Source organism: Canis lupus, chromosome 32 (genome assembly GCF_011100685.1).
Source record: "Canis lupus familiaris isolate Mischka breed German Shepherd chromosome 32, alternate assembly UU_Cfam_GSD_1.0, whole genome shotgun sequence".
NCBI lineage: Eukaryota > Metazoa > Chordata > Mammalia > Carnivora > Canidae > Canis > Canis lupus.
The window spans coordinates 38,316,826-38,336,230 of NC_049253.1; the positions used below are offsets into that span (position 1 = coordinate 38,316,826).

General features: G+C 40.1%; 1 long non-coding RNA gene across 1 annotated transcript in view; it reads left to right on the forward strand.

The window, feature by feature from the left end:
- LOC111093629 overlaps nt 1-17,392 on the forward strand; it is a 32,138-nt gene extending 14,746 nt beyond the window's left edge. Inside the window, exon 3 of the long non-coding RNA XR_005382935.1 lies at nt 16,812-17,392. This is a non-coding gene — a long non-coding RNA (uncharacterized LOC111093629). The remainder of the gene's footprint in view (nt 1-16,811) is intronic.
- Nucleotides 17,393-19,405: the final 2,013 nt, after the last annotated feature.

Here is a 19,405-nt window from a genome sequence, read left to right on the forward strand (position 1 = left end):
ATAACTCAGTTAAGTCAAAGCATTTGTGATATATATGAATAAAATGAGTAATCTTAGAACATATGCCAGAGGGCAGTAATCTGTAGGAGATTTCTCTGGATAATCTGACAGATGCCATTTTTCTTCCCCTCTCCCAGGCTAGATAGCACTGTGTGCCCAGCCCTGGCATTCCCCTTCAGGTCTGTCCCACCCAATGTAATGGCCTCAGCAAACATGGCTCCAAAGCAGGTCCTGCCCCAAACACCTGGTGGGTAACCCAAGCTAGGACCACTACTACCCCAAAGTGATTACTGCCTTGGAGATAAGGGGAGATAAGTCCACATACTTACACACCTGTAGTTTCTGCAGCTGAGTCTCTTAGCTGACTATACAAGGAGCAAGCTCTTCCATTTGTTGTGCCCATAGCTATAGTAAAAGCTAATTTCAGACAGCAAAATAGTACCACCCCTGCCAACCAATGAGCCAGGCCTCTCAAAACTACAGGGAACCCTGCCTAGTGTTCCCGCAGCAGACAATGTGAGTTATTGCAGCTGGCTGGGCTAAAGGCCAGCCCCTTTAGCCAGTGCATCCACAGCAAGCATGGCTTAGGCACAAAAAGAGAGTGAATGCACACTCAAGGAAACACCCCTGGTTCTGGTCTTTCTTGACAAGACGACATAGGTGATCTAATACATAGAAACAGACAAAATGACGATACAGTGGAATATGTCCCAAATTAAACAAAAAAAAAAATGAAGGAAAAAGAGCTAAATGAAACAGATAAGCAATAAATCTGATGAAGAGTTCAAAGTAGGGCAGCCCGGGTGGTTCAGTGGTTTAGAGCTGCCTTCGGCCCAGGGCCTGATCCTGGAGACCCGGGATCGAGTCCCATATCAGGCTCCCTGCATGGAGCCTGCTTCTCCCTCTGCCTGTGTCTTTGCTTCTCTCTCTGTGTGTCTCTCATGAATCAATCAATAAAAATTTTTTAGAAGAGTTCAAAGTAATGGTCATAATGATGTTAACTGGGCACAACAACTTCAACAAAGAAAATGTAAGAAAGAACCAGTCAGAGCTGAAGAATACAATAACTGAAATGAAAAATACACTAGAGAACCAACAGATTAGAGAATGCAGAAGAATGGGAAATTAACTGGACAATGGTGATCTTGGAAATCAGCTAAGCTGAAGAGCAAAGAAATTAAAAGTGAGAATAGGTTAAGGAAACTGTGACATCAAGTGTAATAACATTTATGTTATAGGCATCTCAGAAGGAGGACAGAGAGAGTCCCTAACAGCATTAATCCAAAGATGTCCACAACAAGACTCATAATAATTAAAATGGCAAAAAGTAATGATAAAGAGAATTTTAAAAGCACCAAGTGGGGTATGGGGGCACCTGGGTGGCTCAGTTGGTTAAGTGTCTGCCTTTGGCTCAGGTCATGATTTAGGGTCCTGGGATTAAGCCCTGCCAGGCTCCCTGCTCAGTGAGGAGTCTGCTTCTGTCTCTCTTCTGCACCCCCTCTCCTGTTCATATTTGCTCACTCTCTCAAATCTTTAAATAAAAATAAAAGCAGCAAGAGGAAGGAAAACAAATACATACAAGGGAAACATCATAGGGCTATCACCTGGCTTTTTAGCAGAAACTTTGCATGAGAGAAGGTAGTGAGTGACATGATGCATTCAAAGAGCTAAAGGAAGAAAACCTACAACTAAAAAAAAAAAAAAAAAAAAAAAAAACCTACAACCAAGAATATCTGGCATGGTTATCATTTCAGTTGAAGGAAAGAGAAAGAGTTTTCCAGACATACAAAAGTTAAAGAAGTTCATCACCACTAAACCAGCCTTTGAAATAAAGACAATTCTTTAAGTGGAAAAAAAATGGTCATAACTAAAAATAAAAATCAGGGATCCCTGGGTGGCGCAGCGGTTTAGCGCCTGCCTTTGGCCCGGGGCGCGATCCTGGAGACCCGGAATCAAATCCCACATTGGGCTCCCGGTGCATGGAACCTGCTTCTCTCTCTGCCTGTGTCTCTGCCTCTCTCTCTCTCTCTCTCTATCATAAATAAGTAAATAAAAAATTTTAAATAAAAAATAAAAAATAAAAAAAATAAAAATCATAAAAGAAAAAATTTCACAGATAAAGGCAACCATATAGTAAAGGTAGTAGATTAATTACTTATAAACCCAGAATGGAACTTATAACACAAAAGTAGTAAAATAAGTTCTATTAAAAATAGTCAAGAGATACACAAAATAAAAATGTAAAATGTCATATACATAAAACGTGGAGAAAGGAATAAAAATTTAGTGCTCTTAGAATATGTTCAACCTTAAATGACTACCAACTTAATAGAGACTTCTACATAAATTGGATATTATAATAAATTCAAAGATAACCACAAATCAAAAACCTCTAACAGAAACACAAAACAGAAAGAAATCCAAGGATAAAACTAAAGAAAACCATCAAACCACAAGGGAAGAGAACAAGAGAAAAAACAATGAAGAGCTACAAAAACAACCAGATAACAATGAACAAAATGACAAAGAAAATGTAAATGGATTAAATGCTCCAATCAAAAGATGGAAGATGATAATGGATTTAAAAACCCCACCACCATCAATCTGTACACTGTGTGCAACAGACTCACTTCAAACTTAAAGATACATATAAAATGAAAGTGAAGGGATAGAAAAAATATTCCATGAATAATGAAATAATTTTTAAAAACCAGGGTATCATTACTAACATCAGATATAACAGACTTTACTTTTTAAATTGTTTTATTTAAATTCTATATGCCAACACATAGTATAACACCCAGTGCTCATCCCATCAAGTGCCCTCCTCATTGCCCATCCTCCAGTTACCCTATCCCCCACCCACCTCCCCTTCTGCAACTCTTTGTTTCTCAGACTTAGGAGTTTCTCATGGTTTGTCTCCCTCTCTAATTTTTCCTCACTCAGTTCCCTTCCTTTCCTTTAAGATCCCTTTCACTATTTCTTATATTCCATGTATGAGTGAAATTATATGATAATTGTCTTTCTCTGATTGACTTTTTCACTCAGCATAATACCCTCCAGTTCCATCCATGTCGAAGCAAATGGTGGGTACTCGTCCTTTCTGATGGCTGAGTAATATTCCATTGTATATATAGACCACATCTTCTTTATCCATTCATTGGTGGAAGGACATCATGGCTCCTTCCACAATTTGGCTATTGTGGATCTTGTTGCTGTGAACATTGGGGTGTAGGTGTCCTGGCATTTCACGACATCAGTATTTGGGGGGTAAATACCCAGTAGTGCAATTTCTGGGTCATAGGGTAGCTCTATTTTTAACTTGAGGAGCCTCCATAGTGTTTTCCAGAGTGGCTGTACTAGTTTGCATTCCCACCAACAGTGGAAAAGGGTTCCCCTTTCTCCACAACCTCTCCAACATTTGTCGTTTGCTGTCTTATTAATTTTTGCCATTCTTACTGGTGTGAGGTGGTATCTCATTGTGGTTTTGTTTGTATTTCCCTGATGGCAAGTGATGTGGAACATTTTTTCATGTGCTTGTTGGCCATATGTATGTCTTCTTCGGAGACATGTGTGTTCATGTTTTCTGCCCATTTCATGACTGGATTGTTTCTTGGGTGTTGAGTTTGATAAGTTTTTCATGGATCTTGGATCCTAGCCCTTTATCTGATACATTTCCAAATATCTCCTCCCATTCTGTAGGTTGCTTTTAGTTTTGTTGATTGTTTCCTTTGCTGTGCCGAAGATTTTTATCCTGATTAAGTCCCAATAATTCATTTTTGCTTTTATTTCCCTTGCCTTCATAGATGTGTCTAGCAAGAAGTTGCTGTGGCCAAGTTCAAAAAGGAGACATAACAGACTTAAAAAACACTGTAGCAAGACACATAGAAAGGCATTACATAATGATAAAGCACTCATGGAACACACTCCAAAATCAATCACATGTTAGGACACAAATCTAGTCTCAATAAATTTAAGATAGAAAAGATGCTTAATATAATTTTAGTCTACAACAATATGAAACTAGAAATAAATTACAAAAAAATCTGGAAAGAACACACATACATGAAGGCTAAACATGCTACTGAGTGATGAGTCAACCAAGAAATCAGAGGAAACCAGAAAATACACAATAGTCCAAAATCTTTGGGAAGCAGCAAAAGCAACTCTAAGATGGAAATTTATGATGTTACAGGCCTGCCTCAAACAAAAAATCTCAAGTGAACAACCTAACCTTACATCTAAAGGAGAAAGAAAGAAGAAAGAAAGAAAGAAAGAAAGAAAGAAAGAAAGAAAGAAAGAAAGAAAGAAAGAAAAAAAGAAAGAAAAAAAGAAAAGAAAAGAAGAGAAGAGAAAAGAAAAGAAAAGAAAAATCTAGGGGAAAAAAAAGAACAAAGCCCAAAGCTGGGAGGAAGAGGAAGATAATACAGATTGGAGCAGAAAGAGAGACAAAGAAAAAGGAGCAATAAAACTGGAGCTTATTCTTTGAAAAGAAATAAACAAAATTGATAAATCTTTAGCCAGAATCATCCAGAAAAAAAAGAATAGAGGACTCAAAAATCAGAAATGAGAGAAAAATAACCAACACTACAGATGTAAGGAATTAGAGGTGATTATGAAAAATTACATGCCAAAAAATCGGGCAACCTAGAACAAATGGATAAATTCCTAGAATTTACATTCTGAATCAAAAGAAACTGAAATCAGAGGAGGCAAGGCAAGATGGCAGAAGAGTAGGGCCCCCAAGTCACCTGTCCCCACCAACTTACCTAGATAACTTTCAAATCATCCTGAAAACCTGCGAATTCGACCTGAGATTTAAAGAGAGAACAGCTGGAATGCTACAGACAGAAGAGTTCGCGCTTTTATAAAGGTAAGAAGATGGGGAAAAAAATAAAGAAATAAAAAGCAGGGGATCCCTGGGTGGCTCAGCAGTTTAGCGCCTGCCTTTGGCCCAGGGTGTGATCCTGGGGTCACAGGATCGAGTCCCGCATGGGGCTCCCTGCATGGAGCCTGCTTCTCCCTCTGCCTGTGTCTCTGCTTCTCCCCCTCCCTTTCTCATGAATAAATAAATAAAATCTTTTTTTAAAAAAAAAGCATCCAAGTGGGAGGGGCCCCGCGAAGAGCCGGGCTAAGGCAGGTGCCCCCAGGACAGGAAAGTCCCGCCTGGAGAAGCAGGAGCTTCACCAATCTTCCCGGATGGAAAGGCGCTTGCAGGGAGCTCAGGCAGGATCCCAGGAGGGCGGGGGTGCCCTCAGGCTCCCAGGGGCACTAACAGAGCACCTGCGCCCTGGGGAGAGCAGCCACACCACCTGCACCGGAAAGGGCTGGCGGCACCCAGGGGACCCCAGGAGGAGCCAAGCCTCTGCTGGGGCAGCAGCTCTGCGCGGAGGGGGATACGCGGCCTGGGAGCAGCTCAGGCGGCGGCTCAGGTGGCAGCTCCGCACAGAGGGGCCTGCGGAGACCAGGGCACCAGGGGACACAGCCCAAGATCCGGCGCTCCCCTCGGGACAGACGGAGGTCGGGAGGACACAGGACAGTGAGGACGCTCCTGCTGCCCGGAGGCCCCGAGCTGTGCAGATCAGCGCCCCCGCCCCCGGAGCATCCAGGCCCCAGCAGACTGTGAGCTGCAGTAGTGACTGCGGGAGCTGACTCCAGGGCTGGAGAGCTGGACGCTGCCAGTGTTGTTGTCCCTCCTGGTGTCACCTTGTACCTGAGACTGAGCAGGGCCACCAGGGAGAAGGAGCCTCGGGATAAACAGCTCCCACTGAGTCGTGCACCTGGCAGGGGGCTGGGCAGCTCCCCCAGGTGCACACACCTGAAAATCAGCACAGCAGCCCCCCCCCCCCCCCCCCCCCCCCCCCCGCTGCCCCAGAAGACCAACTGGAAGGACAGGAGAAGAACAAGTTCTTGACCAAGAAGTGCTGGAAAGTTCCAGGGGAAGTTGAGGGATTTATAGTATATAGAATCAGGGGATAACCCCCCCCCCTTGTTTTCTGTTTGTTCCCCCCCCCCTTTTTTTTCCCTCTCTCTTTCTCCTTTTTCCACTACAACTTGTTTTTAGCCACTCGGCACTGAGCAAAATGACTAGAGAGAAAAACTCACCACAAAAGAAAGAATCAGAAACAGCCCTCTCTCTCCCACAGAGTTGCAAATTTTGGATTACAATTCAATGTCAGAAAGCCAATTCAGAACCACAATTATAAAGCTACTGGTGGCTCTAGAAAAAATACATAAACGATTCAAAAGACTTCACGACTGCAGAATGTAGATCTAACCAGGCTGAAATTAAAAATCAATTAAATGAGATGCAATCCAAACTGGAGGAACTAACGACTAGAGTTAACAAGGTTGAAGAAAGAGAGAGTGACATAGAAGACAAGTTGATGGCAAGGAAGGAAGCTGAAGAGAAAAGAGACAAACAATTAAAAGATCATGAGTAAAAAAAATAAAAATAAAAAAATAAAAAAAAATAAAAAAAATCATGAGTATAGGTTAAGGGAAATAAATTAAAGCCTCAGAGGAAAAAAATCTACATTTAATTGGGGTTCCTGAGGGCGCCAAAAGGGACAGACACCAGAAAGTGTACTTGAACAAATCATAGCTGAGAACTTCCCTAACTTGGGGAGGCAAACAGGCATTCAGATCTAGGAGATAGAGAGATCCTTCCCTAAAATCAATACAAATCGTTCAACACCTCGAAATTTAATAGTGACTTGTAAATTCCAAAGATAAAGAGAAGATCCTTAAAGCAGCAAGAAACAAGGGATCTAACCTTTGTGGGGAGAAGTATTAGGTTAACAGCAGACCTCTCCACAGAGACCTGGCAGGCCAGAAAGGGCTGGCAGGATATATTCAGGGTCCTAAATGAGAAGAACCTGCAGCCAAGAATACTTTATCCAGCAAGGCTCTCATTCAGAATAGAAGGAGAGATAAAGAGGTTCCAAGATAGGCAGTAACTGAAAGAATATGTGACCTCCAAACCAGCTCTGCAAGAAATATTAAGGGGGATTCTGTAAAAGAAAGAGGAAGTGCAAGGAAACAATCCACAAAAACAGGGACTGAATAGGTATCATGATGACACTAAATTCATATATTTCAATAGTAACTCTGAACGTCAATGGGCTTAATGACCCCATCAAAAGGCACAGGGTTTCAGACTGGATAAAAAAGCAGGACCCATCTATTTGCTGTCTACAAGAGACTCATTTTACACATAAGGACACCTACAGCCTGAAAATAAAGGTTGGAGATCCATTTACCATTCAAATTGTCCTCAAAATAAAGCTGGGGTAGCCATCCTTATATCAGATAAATTAAAGTTTATCCCAAAGTCTGTAGTAAGAGATCTTTTCACGAGTAAGATACTTTTCACGAGTAACCTCCAGCAGGTGCACGCATGTATGCACACGGGCATGCATACACATGCAGGGAGGAAAGTTTGTGGACCTTGTATTTTCAAGGTTTCCTTATGATCAGGGCATCTGAGGGGCCTCAGCTGTGAGGGGTCTGCTTCTCCAAGTGGAAAAATATTCAGTTAACCAGGTGCTGAGAAACAGAAGTGCGGGTCAAATACATCAGGTGAACTAAGATGTAGATGTAGATCTAGATCTAGATAAGTATCATCCAGAGTTTTAGTACATTACACACAAAAAAAATTAGTAATATCCCTATGACCTTCAAAGCATCCACACACACTTCCCATCTGTGGGCGCAGAAGCGCCTTCAATGGGAACAAAGTAAGAATTTTATATCAGAAGGAAAGAAATTTTATATCAGAAGGACTTATGAACACATATAATGCCTCCTCAACCTGAAAAGCAGGAAAGGATAATAAATAGCAAAAATCAGATAAAACTACTTCTATTATAATAGACACCATATTGCAAGTTAAACGTGATAGAAAACATGCAGAACAGACATTTTCCAGGTAGATGAAATATGAAAATGTATTGAACTAGAGAACCATCTACACCTTGTTTAGAGCTTATATCTCAATATCCCATAATATAACGTTATTATTTTACAGTAACATAAAATAACATTTTTGTAGTTTGAATAACACTTTTACTATAGAGGGATACTATATCACACTTAAGGATCTATCCAACAAGAAGACCTAACAATCATGAATATTTACGCCCCAAATGTGGGAGCTGCCAAGTATATCAATCAATTAATAACCAAAGTTAAGACATACTTAGATAATAATACACTTATACTTGGTGACTTGAACACAGTGTTCTCTACAATCGACAGATCTTCTAAGCACATCTCCAAAGAAACAAGAGCTTTAAATGATACACTGGACCAGATGGATTTCACAGATATCTACAGAATTTTACATCCAAACGCAACTGAATACACATTCTTCTCAAGTGCACAAGGAGCTTTCTCCAGAATAGACCATATACTGGGTCACAAATCAGGTCTTAACTGATACCAAAAGATTGGGATCATACCCTGCGTATTTTCAGATCATAATGCTTTGAAATTAGAACTAAATCCAAGAAGAAGTTTGGAAGGATTTCAAACACGTGGAGTTTAAGGACCAACCCGCTAAAAGATGAAAGGGTCAACCAGGAAATTAGAAAAGAATTTAAAAGATTCATGGAAACTAATGAGAATGAAGCTACAACCGTTCAAAATCTTTGGGATACAGCAAAAGCAGTCCTGAGGGGGAAATACATCACCAATACAAGCATCCATCCAAAAACTGGAAAGAACTCAAATACAAAAGCTAACCTTGCACCTAAAGGAGCTGGAGAAAAAACAGCAAATAGATCCTACACCCAGCAGAAGAAGAAAGTTAATAAAGATTCAAGCAGAACTCAATGAAATAGAGACCAGAAGAACTGTGGAACAGATCAACAAAACCAGGAGTTGGTTCTTTGAAAGAATTAATAAGATAGATAAACCATTAGCCAGCCTTATTAAAAAGAAGAGAGAAAAGACTCAAATTAATAAAATCATGAATGAGAAAGGAGAGATCACTACCAATACCAAGGAAATACAAACAATCTTAAACACTTATTATGAGCAGCTATACGCCAATAAATTAGGCAATCTAAAGAAATGGACGCATTTCTGGAAAACCAAAAACTACCAAAACTGGAACAGGAAGAAATAGAAAATGTGAACAGGCCAATAACCAGGGAGGAAATTGAAGCAGTCATCAAAAACCTCCCAAGACACAAAAGTCCAGGGCCAGATGGCTTCCCTGGGGAATTCTATCAAACGTTTAAAGAAGAAACCATACCTATTCTACTAAAGCTGTTTGGAAAGATAGAAAGAGATGGAGTACTTCCAAACTCGTTCTCTGAGGCCAGCATCACCTTAATTCCAAAACCAGACAAAGACCCCACCAAAAAGGAGAATTATAGACCAATATCCCTGATGAACATGGATGCAAAAATTCTCAACAAGATACTAGCCAATAGGATCCAACAATACATTAAGAAGATTATTCACCTTGACCAAGTGGGATTTATCCCTGGGACACAAGGCTGGTTCAACACTCGTAAAACAATCAATGTGACTGATCATATCAGCAAGAGAAAAAACAAGAACCATATGATCCTCTCAATAAATGTAGAGAAAGCATTTGACAAAGTACAGCATCCATTCCTAATCGAAACTCTTCAGAGTGTAGGGTTAGAGCAAACATTCCTCAGCATCTTAAAAGCCATCTACGAAAAGCCCACAGCAAATATCATTCTCAATGGGGAAACACTGAGAGCCTTTCCCCTAAGATCAGGAACACGACAGGGATGTCCACTCTCACCACTGCTATTCAACATAGTACTGGAAGTCCTAGCCTCAGAAATCAGGCAACAAAAAGAAATAAAGGCATTCAATTTAGCAAAGAAGAAGTCAAAATTTCCCTCTACACAGATAACATGATCCTGTACATAGAAAACCCAAAAGCCTCCACCCCAAGATTGCTAGAGCTCATACTCCAATTTGGCAGCATGGCAGGATACAAAATCAATGCCCAGAAGTCAGTGGCATTTCTATACACTAACAATGAGACTGAAGAAAGAGAAACTAAGGAGTCAATCCCATTTACAATTGCACCCAAAAGCATAAGATACCTAGGAATAAACCTGACCAAAGAGGTAAAGGATCTATACCCTAAAAACTACAGAACACTTCTGAAAGAAATTGAGGACAACAGAAAGAGATGGAAAAATATTCCATGTTCATGAATTGAAAGAATTAATATTGTGAAAATGTCAATGTTACGCAGGGAAATTTACACATTGGATGCAATCCCTCTCCAAATACCATGGACTTTCTTCAGAGAGTTGGAACAAATCATCTTAAGACTTGTGTGGATTGGGATCCCTGGGTGGCGGAGCAGTTTGGCGCCAGCCTTTGGCCCAGGGCGTGATCCTGGAGACCCGGGATCAAATCCCACGTTGGGCTTCCGGTGCATGGAGCCTGCTTCTCCCTCTGCCTGTGTCTCTGCCTCTGTGTGTGTGTGTGTGTGTGTGTGTGTGTGTGTGTGTGGACTATCGTAGATAAAAAAAAAAAAAAAAGACTTGTGTGGATTCAGAAAAGACCCCAAATAGCCAGGGGAATATTAAAAAGGAGAACCATAGCTGGGGGCATCACAATGCTAAATTTCAGGTTGTACTACAAGACAGTGTGGTACTGGCAGAGAAACAGACACATAGATCAATGGAACAGAATAGAGAATCCAGAAGTGGACCCTCAACTTTAGGGTCAACTAATATTCGACAAAGCAGGAAAGACTATCCACTGGAAAAAAGACAGTCTCCTTAATAAATGGTGTTGAGAAAATTGGACAACCACATGCAGAAGAATAAAACTAGACCATTCTCTTACACCATACACAAAGATAAACTCAAAATGTATGAAAGATCTAAATGTGAGAGAAGAATCCATCAAAATCCTAGAGGAGAACACAGGCAACACCCTTTTTGAACTTGGCCACAGCAACTTCTTGCAAGGTACATCCATGAAGGCAAGAGAAACAAAAGCAAAAATGAACTATTGGGACTTCATCAAGATAAGATGCTTTTGCACAGCAAAGGATACAGTCAACAAAACTAAAAGACAACCTACAGAATGGGAGAAGACATTTGCAAATGACCTACCAGATAAAGGGCTAGTATCCAAGATCTATAAAGAACTGAACTCAACAGCAAAGAAACAAACAATCCAGTCATGAAATGGGCAAAAGACATGAACAGAAATTTCACCAAAGAAGACATAGACATGTCCACAAGCACATGCGAAAATGCTCCACATCACTTGCCATCAGGGCAATATAAATCAAAACCACAATGAGATACCACCTCACACCAGTGAGAATGGGGAAAATTAACAAGGCAGGAAACCATAAATGTTGGAGAGGATGCGGAGAAAAGGGAACCCTCTTGCACTGTTGGTGGGAATGTGAACTGGTGCAGCCACTCTGGAAAGCTGTGTGGAGGTTCCTCAAAGAGTTAAAAATAGACCTGCCCTACGACCCAGCAATTGCACTGTCGGGGATTTACCCAAAAGATTCAGATGCAGTGAAACGCCAGGACACCTGCACCCCGATGTTTCTAGCAGCAATGTCCACAATAACCAAACTGTGGAAGGAGCCTCGGTGTCCATCGAAAGATGAATTGATAAAGAAGATGTGGTCTATGTATACAATGGAATATTCCTCAGCCATTAGAAATGACAAATACCCACCATTTGCTTCGATGTGGATGGACCTGGAGGGTATTATGCTGAGTGAAATAAGTCAATCGGAAAAGGACAAACATTATATGGTCTCATTCATTTGGGGAATATAAAAATTAGTGAAAGGGAATAAAGGGAAAGGAGAGAAAATGAGTGAAAATATCAGTGAGGATGACAGAACATGAGAGACACCCAACTCTGGGAAATGAACAAGGGGTAGTGGTAGGGGAGGTAGGTGGGGGTTGGGGTGACTTTGTGATAGGCACTGAGAGGGACACTTGGCAGGATGAGCACTGGGTGTTATGCTATATATGTTAGCAAATTGAACTCCAATAAAAATAATTAAATAAACCATTTTTTAAAAAAAAATAAATAATGTTTTATACTTAAAAAAAAAAAACAAAAGAAACTGAAATGAAAAGAAATAGAAAATTTGAACAGACTAATTACTAGTAACAAAGTTGAATTGGTAATCAAAAACTCACAAACACAAGTTCAGGACCAAATAGCTTTACAGGTAAATTCTACCAAGTATTTAAAAAATAGTTAATATACCTATTCTTCCAAATCATTCTAAAAAAATAAAAGAAATGGTATTTGTCTTATTCAATTTCTTTCATCAATGTCTTAAAGTATTCAGAGTATAGGTCTTTCACTTCCTTGGTTGTATCCAGTCAAACCATGGGCCACAGCTTATAGATTTGTTTAGACTCGTAGCTCTAAACATTTCTCCCCCAAGCAAAGTGAACAACCAGGTACATTGTTTATAAAGTTCTGCCCACTGGCAGTATTTTTCTTCACCACTATCCTTTGAGAATGTCCCAGAAAGGAGCTATAATGCTGCAGCTGTCACTTTTAATGACTGCATATCATGCAGAACAATCTGTCAATCAGGCCTGAATTTTGTTTTCAGTCAACTGAAATCACCATGAGACTATAGGTATGAATGGGAGAAAGAAGGTAATATAGCAACCGTGGGAGCCCTGGATAGTTAGACCAATTAATTCCTCAGGCTAATTGTGCCTTCAGGGTCTGCTTAAACCTGATTTTGTATGTTCCACTTCTGTTGTAAACGTAGTGTTGCTATGCATGCTCAGTTTCATGGTTTGTTGGGTCAGTCAACACCAGTTTACGATGCAGCTCAGGTCATATGATAACTTGTTGGCACACGGTTATGCATTCAGTCTCTTCTAGGGCCTGGTAGCAGATCAAGAGCTATTCCTCAGAATGAAATTAACTATCCACAGAGGATGATAGAGCTTCATCCCAAAATGCTAAGTGTTTGTGCTGTGATTCGCCTCTAGGGGCCTACCAAAGGCTCTAAATGAGATCTCTTCCAATCAATGGCACTTCAAGCACCGTTACATCTGCCGGATCAAATGGCCAGTGACAGAGAAGTTTGCATAGAAAAAGGTTCTCTTGCTCTGGGTAACCCTCAAAGCTAGCACCTTTTCAAGTTATTTGGTAAACGGGCTACAGTAGCATGTGCCAATGAAGATACACTTATTGCTTCCAAAATCTACAAGACCCATTAAACATTGTGCTTTTTCAGTGGTAGGAAATCTAGGTGCAACCACTTCTTTTTCACCTTAGTAAATATTCTCACACACCCCATATCACTGGATTCTTAGAATTTTCACTTAAGTGGAAGGATTTTAAAGTTCTGTAATATTTACTTCCTACCCTCTAATATGCAAATGTCTTACCATTATTTTTAAAGTAGTTACTACTTCCTGACCACCAGGTCCAATCAGCATATCATTAATGTAAAGAACCAGCATAACGTCTCAAGAAAAAGGTGATTAATCCCTCTGTACTAAATTATGACATATTATGACACAGTGAGGTCTTAAGGTAGAACAGTGAAAGTATATCACTGGCCTTGCCACCTGAAAGCAAACTGCTTCTGGTTGTTTTTCTTTTCTTTTCTTACTAACAAGTACAGAGTAAAATGCATTTGCCAAATCAATAGCTATATATTAGGTACCAGAGGATGTGCTCAAACAGAGAAGTCACATCTGTAACATTGGCTGAATTTGGAATCACCACCCAAGTTTGTAACAATTCTGGTTCTCCAAGATCCATCTGTTTTATGTGCAAGCCAAATAAGCAACTTGAATAGCGACATGGTTGAAATTACCATCCTTGTGTCTTTCAAGTCCTTCGTAGTGGTACTTATCTCCAGAATGTGGCATTGCTTTTGGTTTACTATTTTTGTAAGTAAAGGCAATACAAGTTGCTTTGCTCTATAGGTCAGGGAACTAATGTGGAGATTTTGCCTATTACTAAGTAGATCTATTACCATCACACATTCTAGAACTGAGGAAAGAACCAAAGGATGGGTTTGGGATTCACTGGACCCACTGTGAGATATACCTTAGCTAAATCCCATTACATTACCTCAACTAGCCCCTACTGTGACTGGTGGACCCGTGGCCATTTCCCGGTGTGACTGTGCATTGAGGAAAAGGAAACAGACTTCTCAGGAATTATTATTAGACAATGGTCCTCAACGTCACTGTGGTCTATTTAGGGAATGCTGGGGAAAAGATTAAAAGTGTTCAATCTGGCAGTGTAGGAAGGTGATTTCTCAAAGGGACCAAGACTCCATGAAATTTTTGATCTGTACACTGGCTCAAGCCTGGAAATTGAATGCCCATTACTTTTGTGTGTGAGATTCAAGTTAAACTTTACCATTTAGAAGTAGACCCTCTACTTTAATAGAACAGAAATTTACCAGGCTGCCCATTTGTTTCTTCTCTGGGGATATCATGATCAACTAAACAACAACACACATCTTTGCAAGTCAAAATATTCTGATTACTGCCTTGGCTTTACTGTCTACTTTGGTAGCTATGCTTACCCTGTATTTGGTGATTAAGTGTTGCCAGTAAGCTCCTACCACCCCAGGATCCCATTATCTCCCATTGCATTTTGAGATACTAGTTGTATGGCAGCAGTTCCCATTGTAATTTGATTTACAACAAGTTGACTACAGAACTCTTCAATGATGCTCTCAAAATTGAGTTGAGAATTGTGTCCTCTAGACCCTCTTGGGTAAGTGAGAAGGTCCTACCTTATAAAGCTATTCTAATATTCCATTTTCTTTAAGGCTTTGGATACCATCTTCTATAGTATATCAAGGCAATTCTGGCATTTCAATTTCATTTAGTATAGGCCACCACCTTTCAGTCTATGTTTCAGACAAAATACTAGAAACTTTCTAGTCCTAAAACATTGGACCCAGAATTAAGGCTTAGCCATATCAATAGGTTCAGACTGATCCAACTTTATATTCTTTCCATCACCATCCCACACTGAGATCCTTAGAGATCTCCTTAGAGTAGAAATTGGACAGAAAAAAAATCATGCAGTTATGTTTGTAGTATACCTCCTCATGGGTCACTTGTTTATCTCATCCTTTGGGAGTTTCTAGAACCTGAGTCTAGTTTGTTTCTAGATTTGGAAATCAGGAGAGGTGGCAGGGCCAGGTCTTATTTTTTTTTTTTTTTTTTCCAGGGCCAGGTCTTAAAGAGAATCAGCAGTGCCTATAAAGGAAAGTATCTCAAGCAAAGTGCTAACCTTCTCAGATGGGTAGAAAGGCAGCTTCTACTGTCAAGAAGACTCATTTAGGGGTTTGATATCTCCAGTTTGTTGGGATTTGCCCAAATGTCTCCATTCCAATATTTGGAATCTCATTCTTTATCAATGTACTCACATTAACAGAAGATATCCTGTGAGGTTGGGAATTCAATTTGCATTGAGATTTGGCCCTTCATAGGATGAGACTCTGGGTTTGGTTTTCAGAAGTTTTGGCCCTATAGCTACAGTAGGCAAAGGTTTCTTTAAGGACAGATATGAAAATTTTCAGGATTTTATATAGAGTTTTAGCTGGCAATTTAAAGCCTTGAGCAGTTTTCACTTCTTTAGGACAGTCAAAAGCATTTGAAAAAAAAAAAAAAAAAAGCATTTGGCCAACCCCATTATACTTCCTAATTTGACAAAAATGTGTTACAGTGGCAAATACATGGTCATCTAGAACCTCGCCTTCTATATGTATTTGATTATTAGTATCCAACTGTGCTAGTACCCCATTGCAAAGGCTGGCTATGCAAGTTCAAATCCATAGGAAAAGCTTTTAGGAAACTCAGAATAGAACTGAAGCACAGCTGAAACTTCTGTCCATGAGTAGAATTACTTCATCAGAGAAGCCGCAGGTCTGCTTTTAAGACCATTTAACTAATTGAATTAGGCTCATTAGATTGATTTTAAGTAAGTGATATTATCCTGAACAATGAATTATGGACTTAATCACACCTATTAATTACCTTTCCAACAACACCTAGATTAGTCCTTGAATAATTGAGGACTGTAGGCTAGCCAGGTTAGCATATAAAAATTAGCATAGAGGAATAACAGGGAGTAGGCACTTTTTTAAACCTCATTAATGAAATGCATTTATTTGTGACTGGGGGAGTTGAAGGTCTATAATTTGTGGTATGGTGCTGAGCCAGATTGCAGAGGATGAAAAGTCAGAAGGAAATAAAGAAATAAGTAGAAAGACAGACTTATTTATGGGCTGAGAAAGAGACAAGTGGGGCTGGAGATCTGAAGAGAATGCATAACTGATGAGTTAAGTGTTAGGTGGGAAATGTTAAAAACATTAAAACACTAGAAAAGTTGGCCTTGACCCCAGGATATCCTGAGATCAGAGGGAAGAACAATCAGATGCAGTTGAGTTTTATACAAAGGATGGGACGAAGGAGAAGGGATACAAAAATTGAGGCGGCATGGCAAGTGGAGTTTTGGACCTGTTGCAGAGGATGAGCAAAGAAATATAGTCCTTTGTAGCCAGTTTACTGAACTCGTCTGTACTGTGAAGTACAAAATAGGAAATTGAACACAACATGATAGAGGTCAGGGAATAAAGTAATACTCTCTTTACTCAGATGGTCCCAAACTTTCATAATAACTTAAAGTGACCTGAGTCCAGTTAGGGTAAGAAAGGGAATATGTAAGAACTATGTAAGGGAATATGTAAGAACTATGTAAGAACTCACTTCTGGTAATGAGGTACTAAGCATGTTCACTCTTCTTCCCTCTTGTTTTAGCTCCTCATATGAAAAGTCAAGAGAAGAAGTTAGAGATGAAGAATAGAAGCCTTTTGGGGCTTCCTGGGAGCGACTACTGAGCTTATTCAAGGGACTTGTGATACAGTCACCTGACTCCAGAGCTACATCTACCAAGTCTCCAGCCATATTCTACTCTGCTCTTTCTCTAGAGTCAACCTTCCCCATGAAGTATGGTCAAAGTTATGAACTGGTCACATTGAATAGTGACAGGAGCTGACAGCTCTACTTGTCTCCCTTGTCTTGCCACCTCTCTAAATACTTCCTGGATTCCTCAACCAACTTCATTACTTGTTACATTTTCACCACAAAGTTTTGTGGAAAGAAAAGCAAGCATGAACAGTACTGCATTACCAACTCAGAACCAAAATTCAAGACAATAACACTGTGTATGTATTGAATCCGGATGGGAGGGCATGATGGAGGGAAGATGGACCAAAAAAATCTTTCATAACATTTCACTTCTATCTGGGGGAAAGACACTTGTTATAGCCATAAAAATGTAGGTTTAACGCACATGAATAGAATGCATAACTACCAAAACTAGCAAAAGAAAATTTGACTTACCCAATGGAGAGCAAGAAAAGAAATAAAAGGAATTAGCTAAAATTATTCAACATAAAAATTTATGTAAATAATTTGGTCAAGTTTGCTATAGCATATGTTGTTGGTGCCCCATCTATGTCACCTCCCACTTACCAATTCTGTGCACATCATCCAGCATCTTTGTTTGCCCAAAGTCCACTTAGAATCAAAGCAGTCGTGGGAGACTGAAAAATGTCAGGAAATCAACACCCCCTTGGAATAACCCTCAAGCAATGAATGATGGGAAATAGTATATAGAGATCTTAGATCCCCTTGGCTCAAGTTGGAATGATTCTGAGTCACGTGTGGCACCTGAGCTTCCCAGCAGAATTAAACTTCAGTCATTTTCATAGCAACAAACTTGATAATGCACTCTATTTCTGAAATAAGGAAAATGCCAGTAAGGGATGAGAGATTGAGACAGCAAAGGGAAGGTAATCAACAAACCACAGATATTTGAAAACTGGCTTCAGATTCTATTTCTGGGGCTGCCCAAACTAACCCAATCGGCTACAGAAATGATCTTTAAAATGAGATATTTAAGAAAAGGATTCCAAAAGTGAATTATTTGCTAGTCAAGTAGCAAAAAGGGGGCTCTAGGCTGGTAAAAAAGCAGGGTAATAACCCTAGCACACTGTTGCATCACAGTTACTATGAGTCAATTGTAAATTTAGATACAACATAGAATAGTAGTAGGAGGCTAGAGCAGTATTCTTAGGTTTGGAATGTGGTACCTCTAGAACACAAAGAAACCTAAGAGGCTTTGTGCTTCTTTCTCTAAAATAGGAGATAAAAGAAACAGTTGTTTATGTTGGAATGATATCCTGGAACACCCGTAACCACTGAACCCCAAAATCTTCACTGAAGGAGGAGGTCCCTAAATCTTCATAGGGTTTCTCCCTCACCATCTGATGCACTTGTGTTTTACCAAGGCCTCCAGCATCCTAGCCACCTCTTGTTTTTCCTAGTTAGTCACTCATGATGTTTTGATGTAATAGATCAGCGTAACGTTCTGTGGGATGACCAAGTGGTCCAAATCTCTTCAGACTATATTATCAAATAAATTGTAGAGTTAATATAGGCCAAAGGCAAAACTGTCCCTGAATGTTCTTTTATATTGCATATGAATGGCCAACTGTCTGATGTTCTTTTCTAATCAGAATACAAATATGCATTTACCGAAACAGCCCATATCACACACTTAAGTCTATATTAATCTTGTCTATCAACGATAGACAGCCATCTAGAACAGTGACTACAGTTGAGACTAGTACTTACCTGAGTTTACACTTGTCTACTACTATCCTGCAGTATTCATGTGAGCTCTGAAGGGGTCAGACTTGTGAAGTCCATGGAGTTATGATAAGAACTACCAATGCTGCATTATTTTTAATCTCAACCGTGGCACTTATATTACCATCCCTTCTTTGGAAGGATTTCCAGCATCTTCAAGTTGGCCTATAGGTGGAGAAGGCTAAGAACTCATTGCAGGGGTGCTATAAGTTGTCACTTATTTGCAGGGAATAGAGACATGATTACTGGGCTGGTCCAGAGAAAAAATGACCCACCATAAACTGACCTTTGGCCAGGACTGCATTCATAACCTGGCCCTAAAATGCCCCTACCATAACAGGGGAGCCATGAGGACACTCTGGATCTCTAATGTCAATGGGGCTTAGCCAAAAGAATCAAGACTACTTCTCTGATACAATACATGGTATGTTTGAGAAGTATCAGCTTATGCATTTCCCTCTACCAGTACATCATCTTAATTCACCACCAGAGAGACCATTTAACAATTGGAACCTTAGCTTGTGGCAGGGCTGTCTGTGCAAGTATTAACAATGATAAAGTTCAGGGATCCCTGGGTGGTGCAGCGGTTTGGTGCCTGCCTTTGGCCCAGGGCACAATCCTGGAGACCCGGGATCGAATCCCACGTCGGGCTCCCAGTGCATGGAGCCTGCTTCTCCCTCTGCCTATGTCTCTGCCTC